General features: G+C 43.1%; 1 protein-coding gene across 5 annotated transcripts in view; it reads left to right on the top strand.

Moving 5' to 3' along the window:
- PDE9A (phosphodiesterase 9A) overlaps positions 1-12,678 on the top strand; it is a 123,461-nt gene that overhangs the window by 58,701 nt on the left and 52,082 nt on the right. The gene's annotated exons all lie outside the window — the stretch shown is intronic.

A 12,678-nucleotide genomic window follows, 5' to 3' on the forward strand; every position in this document is an offset into this window, starting at 1 on the left:
CCAAGCTGGGCCGGGCACAGTGGCTCATGCCGGTAATCCCAGCACTTTGGAAGGCCGAGGTGGGCAGATCACTTGAGGTCAAGAATTCGAGACCAGCCTGGCCAACATGGCAAAACCCCATCTCTACAAAAAGTACAAAAAATTAGCAGGGCATGGTGGCGTATGCCTGTAGTCCCAGCTACTCAGGAGGCTGAGGCAGGAGAATCTCTTGAACCTGGGAGGAGGAGGTTGCAGTGAGCAGAGGTTGCGCCACTGCACTCCAGTCTGGGCGACAGAGTGAGACTCCATCTCAAAAAAAAAAAAAAAAAGGAAACTGCCAAGCTGTTCTACCAAGAGGTTGTACCATTCCACATTCCCACCAGCAGCATCTGAGTGATCCAGCTGTTCCACATCCCTGCAACACTAAGCATTCTCTGCTTACATTTTAGACATTCAAGTAGATGTAAGAGCAATCCTATCTTCTTATAGTTTTGATTTGCATTTCCAAGTAACTTAATGATGTTGAACATGTTGCTATGTCTTATTGGCTATTTGAATGTCATATTTTGTGAAGTGTCTGTTCAATAATATTTTGCTCAGGCCAGGTCCGGTGGCTTACGCCTATAATCCTAGCTCTTTGGAAGGCCAAGGCAGGTGGATTACCTGAGGTCAAGAGTTTGAGACCAGCCTGACCAACATGGTGAAACCTCCTCTCTACTAAAAATACAAAAATTAGCCGGGTGTGGCGGCAGGTGCCTGTAATCCCAGGTACTCGAGAGGCTGAGGCAGGAGAATTGCTTGAACCCAGGAGTTGGATGTTGCAGTAAGCCGAGATCGCACCTTGCACTCCAGCCTGGGTGACAGAGCAAAAGCTCCATCCCAAAAAAAATATGTAAAAAGGATTTTGCTCATTTTTTAAGCTGGCTTGTATTATTTTTGTCACTGGTTTGTAGGAAACTCTACATAAGCTAGGATATAATTCATTTGTCAGATATATGTGGCAAACATTTTTCCCAGTTTGTGACTTGCCTTTTTCGTTTTCTTAATGAGGTCATTTGATGAGCAGAGGTTTTTAATTTGATGAATTCCATCGAATGTAACAAGTTTTTCTGTTGTGGTTAATACTTCTTGTGTCTTCTCTAATAAGTTTTTTTTTGTTTTTTTTTTTTTTTTTTTTTTTTGAGACAAGGTTTCTTGTTGCCCAGGCTGGAGTGCAGCTGTGCGACAAGCTCACTGCAACCTCCGCCTCCCAGGTTCAAGTGATTCTCCTGCCTCAGGCTCCCGAGTAACTAGGATTACAGGCATTTGCCACCATGCCTGGCTAATTTTTTTGTATTTTTAGTAGAGATGGGGTTTCACCATGTTGGCCAGGCTGGTCTTGAACTCCTGACCTCAGGTGATCCGTCCACATCGGCCTCCCAAAGTGCAGAGCCACCACACCAGACCCCCCAAAGTGCTAAGATTACAGGCGTGCCACCACGCCCGGCCCTAATAATTTTTTTTTTAACCCAAGGTCATGGAGATACATTTTTAGAAGATTTAGAGTTATAGCTGTTATTTTTTTTAATTTAAAGAAAATTTTTAACAACCCAGTCATTGTTGAGATGTTATGTTTTAATCTGTCATTCACTTCAAGTTAATGTTGTGTGTGTTGTGAAGTAGAGACTGCCATTCATTTTCTTCCCCACGCTGACACCCAGCTGTCACTGCACCACTCGTTAAAAAGACTTTCCTTTTCCCGCTGAATCCATGGCTCCTTTGTTGAAAGTTAGTGGTCTCTCTATGTTTGGGCCTCTCGCTGAACTCTGTTCTGCTTCATTGATCTATTTGTCTATCCTCACACCAACACCACACTGGCTACATTACTGTGCCCTGGAATCAGGTACTCTAAGTTCTCCATTTGTTCTTCCTCTGCAGTTGTTTTGACTGTATAGGTTCTTTTCTTTTCCCTACAAATTTTAGAATCAACTTGTTAATTTCAAAAAAAAAAAAGCCATCTATGACTTTCATTACTATTTTATTTATTATATAATTTGGGGAGGGTAGTGTCTTAACCATACTGAGTCTTCCAACCCATGAACATGATACATCCCTCCACTTATTTAGGTCTCATTTAACTTCTCAAGAGGTTATGACTTTCAGGATAAAGGTCCTTCATGTCTTTGGTTAACTTTACTCCAAAGTGTTTTCTGTTTTCTGGTTTTATTGTGAGTAGGATTTTATTAATTTTCCAATTGTTTGCTGCTAGTTTATAAAAATATAATAGATTTTTGGATGTTGGCATTGGATCCTGTGAATTTGCTTAATTCGTTGGTTAGTTCTAGTTGTTTTTTTTTTTTTTCTTTTTTCTTTTTATTGTACTTTCAGTTTTAGGGTACATGTGCACAATGTGCAGGTTAGTTACATATGTATACATGTGCCATGGTGGTGTGCTGCACCCATTAACTCGTCATTTAGCATTAGGTATATCTCCTAAAGCTATCCCTCCCCCCTCCCCCCACCCCACAACAGTCCCCAGAGTGTGATGTTCCCCTTCCTGTGTCCATGTGTTCTCATTGTTCAATTCCCATCTATGAGTGAGAACATGCAGTGTTTGGTTTTTTGTCCTTGCGATAGTTTACTGAGAAAGATGGTTTCCAATTTCATCCATGTCCCTACAAAGGACATGAACTCATCATTTTTTATGGCTGCATAGTATTCCATGGTGTATATGTGCCACATTTTCTTAATCCAGTCTATCATTCTAGTTGTTGTTTTATAGGTTCCTATGATTGTCCACAGAGACAATCCTACCATCTAAGAATAATGACAGTTTTAATTATTGCATTCCAATTTTTGGCTTTATTTCTTTTACTTGTCTTGTTGTACTAGTTGAAACTGCAATACAGTTAAACAAAAGTGAGAGCAGACACCCTCGCCTTGTTCCCAATCTTAGGGGAGATGACTTCAGTCTCTCACCATTACGTACGCTGTTAGCCACAGATTTTTTTGTAGATGCCTTTCATCAGGTTGGAAGTCCCCGTCTACTGTTAGTTTTCTGAGAGTTTTTTGTCTAATGTTCTTTGACAAAATTCTTTGTTAACTTTTATCAAATGTTCTCTCTGCAGCTACTGAGGTGGGTTGAGGAAGTGTCCTCTTGTTCCTTGTTTTCTAATGGTTTTGTGCCATAAAGAGGTATTGGATTTTGTTCCAATACCTTTCTGCATCTGTGGGATGATCATATATATGGTTTTTCTCCTTTATTCTGTTAAGATAATGAATAATACTGGTTGATTTTCAAATGTTAAAACCACTTTGCTTTCCTAGGGTAAATGCACTTGTATTTCCAGGAAATGTTCCTAGGAAATTTCCTGGGGTAAACTCACTTGTATTTCCAGGAAAATACTTGGGAATAAATGTAACAAAGTATATGTAGGCCCTCTCCCTGATGTGTTTGCTTTTTATGTATTGATTTGGTTTTGTTTTTGTTTTGAGATGGAGTGTCGCTCTGTCGCCCAGGCTGGAGTGCAGTGGCACAATCTTGGCTCACTACGACCTCTGCCTCCTGGGTTCAAGTGATTCTCCTGCCTCAGCCTCCCAAGTAGCTGGGATTACAGGCGTGCACCACCACACCAGCTAATTTTTGTATTTTTAGTAGAGACAGGGTTTCACCATGTTGGTCAGGGTGGTCTCGAACTCCTGACCTCAGGTGATCCGCCCACCTCGGCCTTGCAAAGTGCTGGGATTACAGGCGTGAGCCATAGCACCTGGCTGCTTTTTATGTATTGCTAGATTTGATTTCCTAACAATTCGTTAAGAATGTGGCTGTCTATGCTTAAGTGGGATATTGATTTATAATTTTTTTCTTGCAGTGTCTTTGTCATGTTTTGATATTGGGCCTATAGTGGCCTCATAAAACACGTTGGGAAGTTTACTTTCTTCTGTATTTTCTGAAAGATTTTATGTAATTTTGGTATTATTTTGTCCTATGTCCCTTTACACTTAATATATTTGGGGGTTTTTTTCGTCTTTTTAATAGTTAACAATGTATTTTATTCTTGAAAATCACTGAGAGTACATTTTGCATTCTCACCACAAAAAAATAACTATGTGGCATAATGTGTATGTTAATTCACTTGATTTAGCCATTCTACAATGTATATATTTCAAAACATCATCTTGACCATGGGAAACGTATATAATTTTTGTCAATTTGTTAAAATTTTTTTTAATTCCAATTTTTTTTTTTTTTTTTTTGAGATGGAGTCTCGCTTTGTCACCCAGGCTGGAGTGCAGTGGCGCAATCTTGGCTCACTGCAAGCTCTGCCTCCTGGGTTCATGCCATTCTCCTGCCTCAGCCTCCCAAGTAGCTGCGACTACAGGCGCCCACCACCACGCCCGGCTAACTTTTGTATTTTCAGTAGAGACGGGGTTTCACTGTGTTAGCCAGGATGGTCTCGATCTCCTGACCTCATGATCCACCCACCTTGGCCTCCCAAAGTGCTGGGATTACAGGCGTGAGCCACCACACCCAGCCCCAACTTTTATTTTAGATACAGATCTAAATGTATCACATGCAGGTTTGTTACATGGTGCATTGCACCCAGATGGTGAGCAGAGCACCCAAGTCTTTGTGGATATGGTTGGGGTTAGCTCTACCAGACTTTGTTCATATGGTTGGGGTTAGCTCTACCATGTTGCTATTTGCTGTTTCTTGATCTTGGGTTTTGTTTTTCTGTTCCTCCTTTTCTGCCTTCTCCTGTGTTCGTTGAATAAATTTTTGTTTTCCATTTTATTCCTTCTACTGACTCTTTAGCTGTCTCTTTTTGCATTATTTTTCTTCGGCTGTTATAAGTGTTACAATATGCATCTTTACCTTTTTTTTTTTTTTTTTTTTTTTTTTTACAATTGATAGACTTTGTTTTTTGATTCACGGCAAAATTGAGTGAAAAGTGTGGAGCTCCCACATGTTCCCCCCCACACACAGACATTCAGCCTCTGCCACCGTCAACGTCCTGCATCAGATTGTACATTGGTTATGGCCGGGCACAGTGGCTCACGCCTGTAATCACAGCACTTTGGGAGGCCAAGGCGGGCAGATCACTGGAGGTCAGGAGATCAAGACCAGTCTGGCCAACATGGTGAAACCCTGTCTCTCCTAAAAATACAAAAATTAGCCAGGCGTCATGGCGCACACCTGTAATGCCAGCTACTTGGCAGGGGAATCGCTTGAATCCGGAAGGCGGAGGTTGCAGTGAGCTGAGATTGCATCATTGCACTCCAGCCTGGGCGACAGAGAGAGACTCTGTCTCCAGAAAAAAAAAAAAAAAAAGATTGTACGTTGGTTACAATCAGTGAACCAACATTGACATATCCTTATCAGCCAAAGTCTATATTCCACCTCAGAGTTCACTCTCAGGGCTGTACATTCCCTGGGTTTGGACAAATATATGATGACCTGTGTCTCCCATCCCAGTCTCAGACAGAATTGGTTCGCTGCCTTCAAAACCCCCTGTGTTCCACCTATTCATCCCTCCCGCCCCAAGCCCCAGATCTTTTTACTATCTCCATAGTTTGTCCTTTTCCAGAATGTCACATAGTTGGAATCATACAGAATAAAGCCTTTTCAGGTTTTCTTTCACTTACTAATATGTCTTTAAGATTCTTTTATGCCTTTTCCTGGCATCTTAGCCTTGAAGCATATTCCATGGTCTGTATGTATCACAGTTTATTTGCCCACTCACCTATTGAAGAGCATCTTGGTTGCTTCCAGGTTTGGGCAATTATGAATAAAGCTGCCATAAATATTCGTGTACAAGTTTTTGTGTGCACATAAGATTTTAACACATTTGGATAAATACCAAGAAGCACAATTGCTGCATCTTTTGGTAACAGCATGTTTAGTTTTGTAAGAAGCTGCCAAACAGTCTTCCAAAGTGACTGGGCCATTTTGCACTCCCAGCAGCAATGAACGAGCATTCCTGCCACTCCACATCCTCCCCAGCTTTTGTGTTTCAGTGTCTTGGATTTTCACCACTCTGATAGGTGTATTGCAGTATCTTCTTCTTGTTTTAATTTGCAATTCCCTAGTGACATATCATGATAAGCATCTTCTCATATGCCTGTTTGCCATCTGCATGTCTTCTTTGAGGTGTCTGTTCAGATCTTTTGGCCATTTTTAATCATCCTGAACTTTTCACAATCTATTTAGAATTAATACTGTACTGCCTCACATAAAAAATAAGGACATTGCAGCTATATAAGTCTACTTACTCCCCTCTCCCACCACCTTTGAGCTATTGTGTCATATCTTTTATATCTGCATACATTTTAAGCCCCATAATACAATATTATAATTTCCTTTTTTTTTTTTTTTTTTTGAGACGGAGTCTCACTCTCTTGCCCAGGCTGGAGTGCAATAGTGAGATCTCAGTTCACTGCAATCTCCACCTCCTGGGTTCAAGCGATTCTCCTGCCTCAGCCTCCCAAGTAGCTGGGATTACAGATGTGTGCCGCCACGCCTGGCTAATTTTTTGTATTTTTAGTAGAGACGGGGTTTCATCATCTTGGTCAGACTGGTCTCGAACTCCTGACTTCAAGTGATCCACCCGCCTCAGCCTCCCAAAGTGCTGGGATTACAGGCGTGATTATAGGCCACTGTGCCTGGCCTATAATTTCTTATTTAAATAGCTAGTTGTTTTCTGAAGAAATTATGAAAATAAACTTCAAGATAGTTTTTTAATAGTTGCCTATATATTTGCCATTTCTGATGTTTTTATTTCTTCTCAACTACCAACTTGTATTATATCCCTTCACTCTAAAGCATTTCTTTTTTCTTTGAATGTTTCTTGCAGTGCATATCTGCTAGTAACTAATTCTCTCAGCTTTTGCTCATTGGAACATGCCTTTTTTTTTTTTTTTTTTGAAATGATGTCTTGCTCTGTCGCCCAGGCTGGAGTGGTACACAATCAGCTCACTGCAACCTCCGACTCCCGGATTCAAGCACTTCTCCTGCCTCAGCCTCCCAAGTACCTGGGATTACAGGCACCCGCCACCATGCCCACCCAGGCGCTCCACCCAGGAGGTGGAGGTTGCAGGGAACTGAGATCTCACTACTGCACTCCAGCCTGGGCAAGAGAGTGAGACTCCGTCTGAAAAGAGAAAAAAATTTTTGTATTTTCAGTAGAGACGAGGTTTCACCATGTTGGCCAGGCTGGTCTCGAACTCCTGACCTCAGGTGATCCACCCACCTTGGCCTCCCAAAGTGCTGGGATTACAGGCATGAACCACCGTGCCCGGGCAAGGAACATGCCTGTATTTTGCCTTCATTGTGAAGGATGAGTTTTCATGGTGTGGAATTCTGCATTCACAGTTTGTTTTCTTTAAGAAGCTTAAAGATATTGACTCACTTTCTTTCTGGCCTCCATTGTTTCTGAAGAGAAGTCAGCTTAATTTGATAATTATTCCTCTGTATGAAGTGTGTCTTTTTTCTCTGGCTGCTTTCTTTGGGGTTTTTTTTGTTTGTTTGTTTGTTTTGTTTTGTTTTGTTTTTGAGATGGAGTTTTTGCTCTGTTGCCCAGGCTGGAGTGCAGTGGTGTGATCTCGGCTCACTGCAACCTCCACCTCCTGATTCTCCTGCCTCAGCCTCCAAGCTGGGATTGCAGGTGCCCACCACCACGCCCAACTAATTTTTAGTAGAGACAGGATTTCACCATGTTGGCCAGGCTGGTCTCGAACTCTTGACCTCAGGTGATCCACCCACCTCGGGCTCCCAAAGTGCTAGGATTACAGGCGTGAGCCATCGTGCCCAGGCCTCTGGCTGTTTTCAAGCTGTTGATTTCTTTCCTTTATCTTAGGTTTCAGCAGTTAGACTATGATGTGCTTCAGTCTCATTTTCTTCTTATTTATTCTTCTTCATGTTCATTGAGCTTCCATGGACTATGAATTTACATTTTCAGCAAATTCGCAAAATTGTCAGCCATTATGTGTTATATGCGCCATTCTTTCTCACTAATGACCTGTATGTTAGAAAGTTTGCTGTTATCTTTCAGTTTTTTATCATCTTTTTTTTCTTTGCCCTTCAAATTGGGTAATTTCTGTTGATCTGTCTTTGATTTCCCTGACTCTTCCACTGACTCCAAACTTCTGTAAGTTGATCCATGAATTTTTTTTTATTTAGGATATTATATTTTAAAATTCTAAAATTTCCACTTGACTCTTATTCCTAGATTTCTCTCTTGAGACTCCCATCTGTTTACTATTTACTAACACCTTTTTTGTTTAGGTATTTGCATGTACTTGCAATTGCTGCATTGAAGTCTTTGTTTGCTTATTTTGGCATCTGAGCTGGCAAGTGTCCAAGGTGTCTGATGGATAATTTTCTCTTGGCCATGGGTCACATTTTCCTATCTCTTTGCATGTCTGTTTTTTATTGTAGACTAAGATTATGAATAACACCTAGTAGAGACACTGGATTTTCTTATCATCCTCTGAAGAGTGTTAATTTTGCTCCAGCAGTCAGTTACGTTACTGACTGATCATCTGAACCTCGTGCAGCCTGGTTTTATGCTTTGTTAGGGTAGATCTCTAGACTGACCCCTCTGTGGTTTTAGTAGGAAGCCTGAGGTATTTATCAAGCCTCTCTAACTGGACTACATTTAAACTCCAAACTTTGTCTCCTCCACAGCAGGAGCTGAAACCTCTGCCACACTAGGCCCACAAGCATGTGTCATGCAGGGATCCACCAAGGAACAGGGTAGTTTATACAGAATTTGGGTCCCACCACCATGGCTTCCTCCTTTGGGAACCCTCCTTTCCATTTCCATCCTCTCTGACAACCTAAAACTCTGTCATCTGACACTTCAGCCTGGAACTTTCTGCTTAAGTTTTAGCCATTTACATTATAAGGTCACTTTATAGCAAGAAATAGAATATTATTCCATTCTAGGCCAAGCACAGTGGCTCACACCTGAAATCTCAGCACTTTGGGAGGCCGAGGTGGGTGGATCAACTGAGATCAGGAGTTTGAGACCAGCCTGGCCAACATGGTGAAATCCTGTCTTTTCTAAAAAAAAAATTTTAAAAATTAGCGGGGTGTGGTGGCGCATACCTGTAATCCCAGCTACTCAGGAGGCTGAGGCAGGAGAATCCCTTGAACCTGGGAGCCAGAGGTTGCAGTGAGTCAAGATGGCGCCACTGCCCTCCAGCCTGGGTGACAGAGTGAGAGTCCGTCTCAAAAATAAAAAAAAAAGAAATATTCCTTCGTTCTTTTATAGCAGCATAGTACTTCATTTTGTAGATGTACTATTGTGTATCCTACTGATAGATTTTTTTAATTTTATTATTATTATACTTTAAGTTTTAGGGTACATGTGCACAATGTGCAGGTTTGTTACATATGTATACATGTGCCATGTTGGTATACCTACTGATAGATATTTGTATTGCTTCCAGTCTTGTTTTTACAGCGATCAGTTGGTTCTTCTTAATTTCTCTTGCTACAAATGTTGCTGCTGTGTACAACCTGTTAAAGTCCACAGATGGAGTAAAACCTTTGGTTTGCAAAGATGACTCAATCTTTACAAACATTCTGTCATTTGTACCATAATCAATTAGTTTATTGGATCACAGAATTTCCTGACAGAATCCTTCCTGGAACTAGTCTATGGGGTCATTTGGCACAGAGTCAAAGCCCCAGACACGATGAGCCAGAGTTGATTTCCTTTGGCTTCACATAATTAAACTTTCCCAGAGGATTATCAGGTTACAGTGACACACACACACAGGCTGTCAGATAATGGACAAAGTCCCAGCAGTGTTTACAACCAGCTGGTGGCTCCCAAATTCAAATTCCCCCAGCGGCATCCATTTGGTTATTCATACCCACACCCTCCCTTAGAAGTTCACCGCTCCGCCAGGCGCAGTGGCTCACGCCTGTAATCCCAGCACTTTGGGAGTCCGAGGCGGGCGGATCACCTGAGGTTGGGAGTTCGAGACCAGCCTGACCAACATGGAGAAACCCCGTCTCTACTAAAAATACAAAAATTAGCCAGGCATGGTCACGCATGCCTGTAATCCCAGCTACTCGGGAGGCTGAGGCAGGAGAATCGCTTGAACCCAGGAGGCGGAGGTTGCAGTGAGCCAAGATCTTGCCATTGCACTCCAGCCTGGGTGACAAGAGCAAAAGTCCAACTCAAAAAATAAATAAATAAATAAATAAATAAGTTCACCCCACCATGGGCAAGAAGCCACACAGCAAGAAAAATAAAATAGGTATCTCTGGGGTTTTCTGAAGGGAAAGTAAGTGCAGCTCTGTCCTGTCTTTGCAGCTCTAAATAGGAACATGGTGGAGTAGGGCAGGTCGGGCTTGACGATGTCATGACTTGGCCTCTCTCAGTGTCATGCAGCCCCTGCAGGTTATAAGAAGGATTAAGCTGCCCGGGCACAGTGGCTCATGCCTGTAATCCCAGCACTTTGGGAGCCCGAGGCAGGCGGATCACCTGAGGTTGGGAGTTCGAGACCAGCCTGGCCAACATGGAGAAACCCCATGTCTACTAAAAATACAAAATTAACCCGGCGTGGTGGTGCATGCCTGTTATCCTAGCCGCTCGGGAGGCTGAGGCAGGAGAATTGCTTGAACCCGGGAGGTGGAGGTTGCAGTGAGCTGAGATTTCGCCATTGCATTCCAGCCTGGGCAACAAGAGCGAAACTCCATCTCAAAAAAAAAAAAGAAGGCTAAAGCTAACATGCATGAACCACCTAGAACAGCACCCAGATCATAGTAACAGCTCCTTACAGATGTTACGATACTTTGATCTATAAAACAGTAAAGGGAAATGCATGCCAGCTGCCCCAGACGCTGCCAGCTTCACAGGCATTTTTCTGCAAACTAATCCTAAGGAAGAGAGGAGGGCACAGGGAGAAATTGTACCCAGTCAAATGTAAACGATGCAAAACATGAAATTCCCCTCTCTGAAAACGAAAGGGAAAAAACTCGATTCAATGCCTGCCCCTGAGGTGAACCAGAAATGACAAGGCAGACACTCTCCAAAACTTCACGTTTGGCCACCAGGGTCTTCGGTCGATTTTGTTTTCTTCGTCATATCTGAGTGGCTGAAACGCCAGTGATCTGGGATAGTCCTTTGGCTGCTGATAGACTTATGCAATCCCTTGGCAGGCAGGACAGGCCAGAGGAAGGGCTCCTGTGCCTTTAAGGTCACTGTTAATCATATAACTTTATTGTGTTCCTGGGCTATAAAGGAAATGTCGTCCTTGATCTGAATGTCTGTTTTATGATGTCCATAAACGGTGAATTGCCAGTGACTGTACCCTGAGTGAGAACATCCTCAGCCAATTGAGTAGTTCAAGGGCAGCTGCAGGGGTCAGGAGAGAGCAAAAGTGGGACAGAAGATGAGTTTGCTTCCCAGGAAGAGGGATAGTGCCACCCCACCCCTCGCTGACAGGGAAGCCTGCCAGCCCTTCCTCCGAAGAGCCTTGGCTCTCAGGGGTCGGAGGTTGGACAAGAGCAGAAATAAAGGCACTCTGCCCCCACCCCCCACAATCTTCAGGACATCTACAGTGCTTATCTCTTTGGGGGCAAGTAATGTGAATTGTTTTCCCTAATGCAAAAATAAAAAATAAGACACCCCTTTTACCCTTTTCTGAAAGGATAGCAGAGTTATTTTTCTTTTCTTTTCTTTTCTTTTTTTTTTTTTTTTTTTTGAGACGGAATCTTGCTCTGTCACCAGGCTGGAGTGCAGTGGCGCAATCTCAGCTCACTGCAACCTCCGACTCCCTGGTTCAAGCGATTCTCCTGCCTCAGCCTCCCGAGTAGCTGGGATTACAGGCACACACCACCATGCCCAGCTAATTTTTTTGTATTTTTAGTAGAGACAGAGTTTCACCATGTTGGCCAGGATGGTCTTGAACTTCTGACCTCATGATCCGCCCGCCTCAGACTCCAGAAGTGCTGGGATTACAGGCGTGAGCCACCGCGCCCGCCCAGCAGAGGTATTTTTTCTAATACTTGGGAAGTGTCTGCTAAGTATATATTCACTGGAGGGTGCTCAGCACCTCGCCCTGTTGCTCCGGGTCGGGACTAACAAGGTGAAACATGGCTCATTGCATCATATTAATAGCATGCAAATCTAAGCCCAGTGATGCCATGCAATGGCTACAATCAAGGGCAATAAAATGGATCGTGCATGAGCTCCCAGGTCACACGCACACGCCCTTGTGATATATTATTCCCTCTACTTTTGCAGGTCGGTGTTTGGGATGCTAGTGCCCAAGCTGATGTTCCTAGGTTGCCTCCCTCAATGCATGGGTCTGGGGGCCAGCGTGTTCTATTGCTAGGGCCATATGTGCATTCGTTTGCCTAGGGGAGAAAAGTACACATTCCCATCAGCTCAGGTGCATGGAGGACGGAAGAACTGCTGTTGCTGCTAGTATTCTCTTCAGCACAAGATAAAAAGGAGATAGGCAAATCAGCTGGCTGGCCAATCAAATTAGCTTATTGTGTTACACTAATTTTTAGAATCAGAATTATAGGTCAGGCTGTGCTAGCAATCAGTGAAATCAAATTTCATGTCATTCTGTGCTGGGTAGACTCAGGATTTGCCTGAAACAAGTAAACAATTCCTGGAAGAAGTGGGCGAGGCAGAGGCTTGAACTGTCCACTCAGACCAAGGAGGAGTCAGGCAATGGCTTCTGGGCATCGCG

The sequence above is a fragment of the Pongo abelii genome, chromosome 22 (assembly GCF_028885655.2).
Source record: "Pongo abelii isolate AG06213 chromosome 22, NHGRI_mPonAbe1-v2.0_pri, whole genome shotgun sequence".
NCBI lineage: Eukaryota > Metazoa > Chordata > Mammalia > Primates > Hominidae > Pongo > Pongo abelii.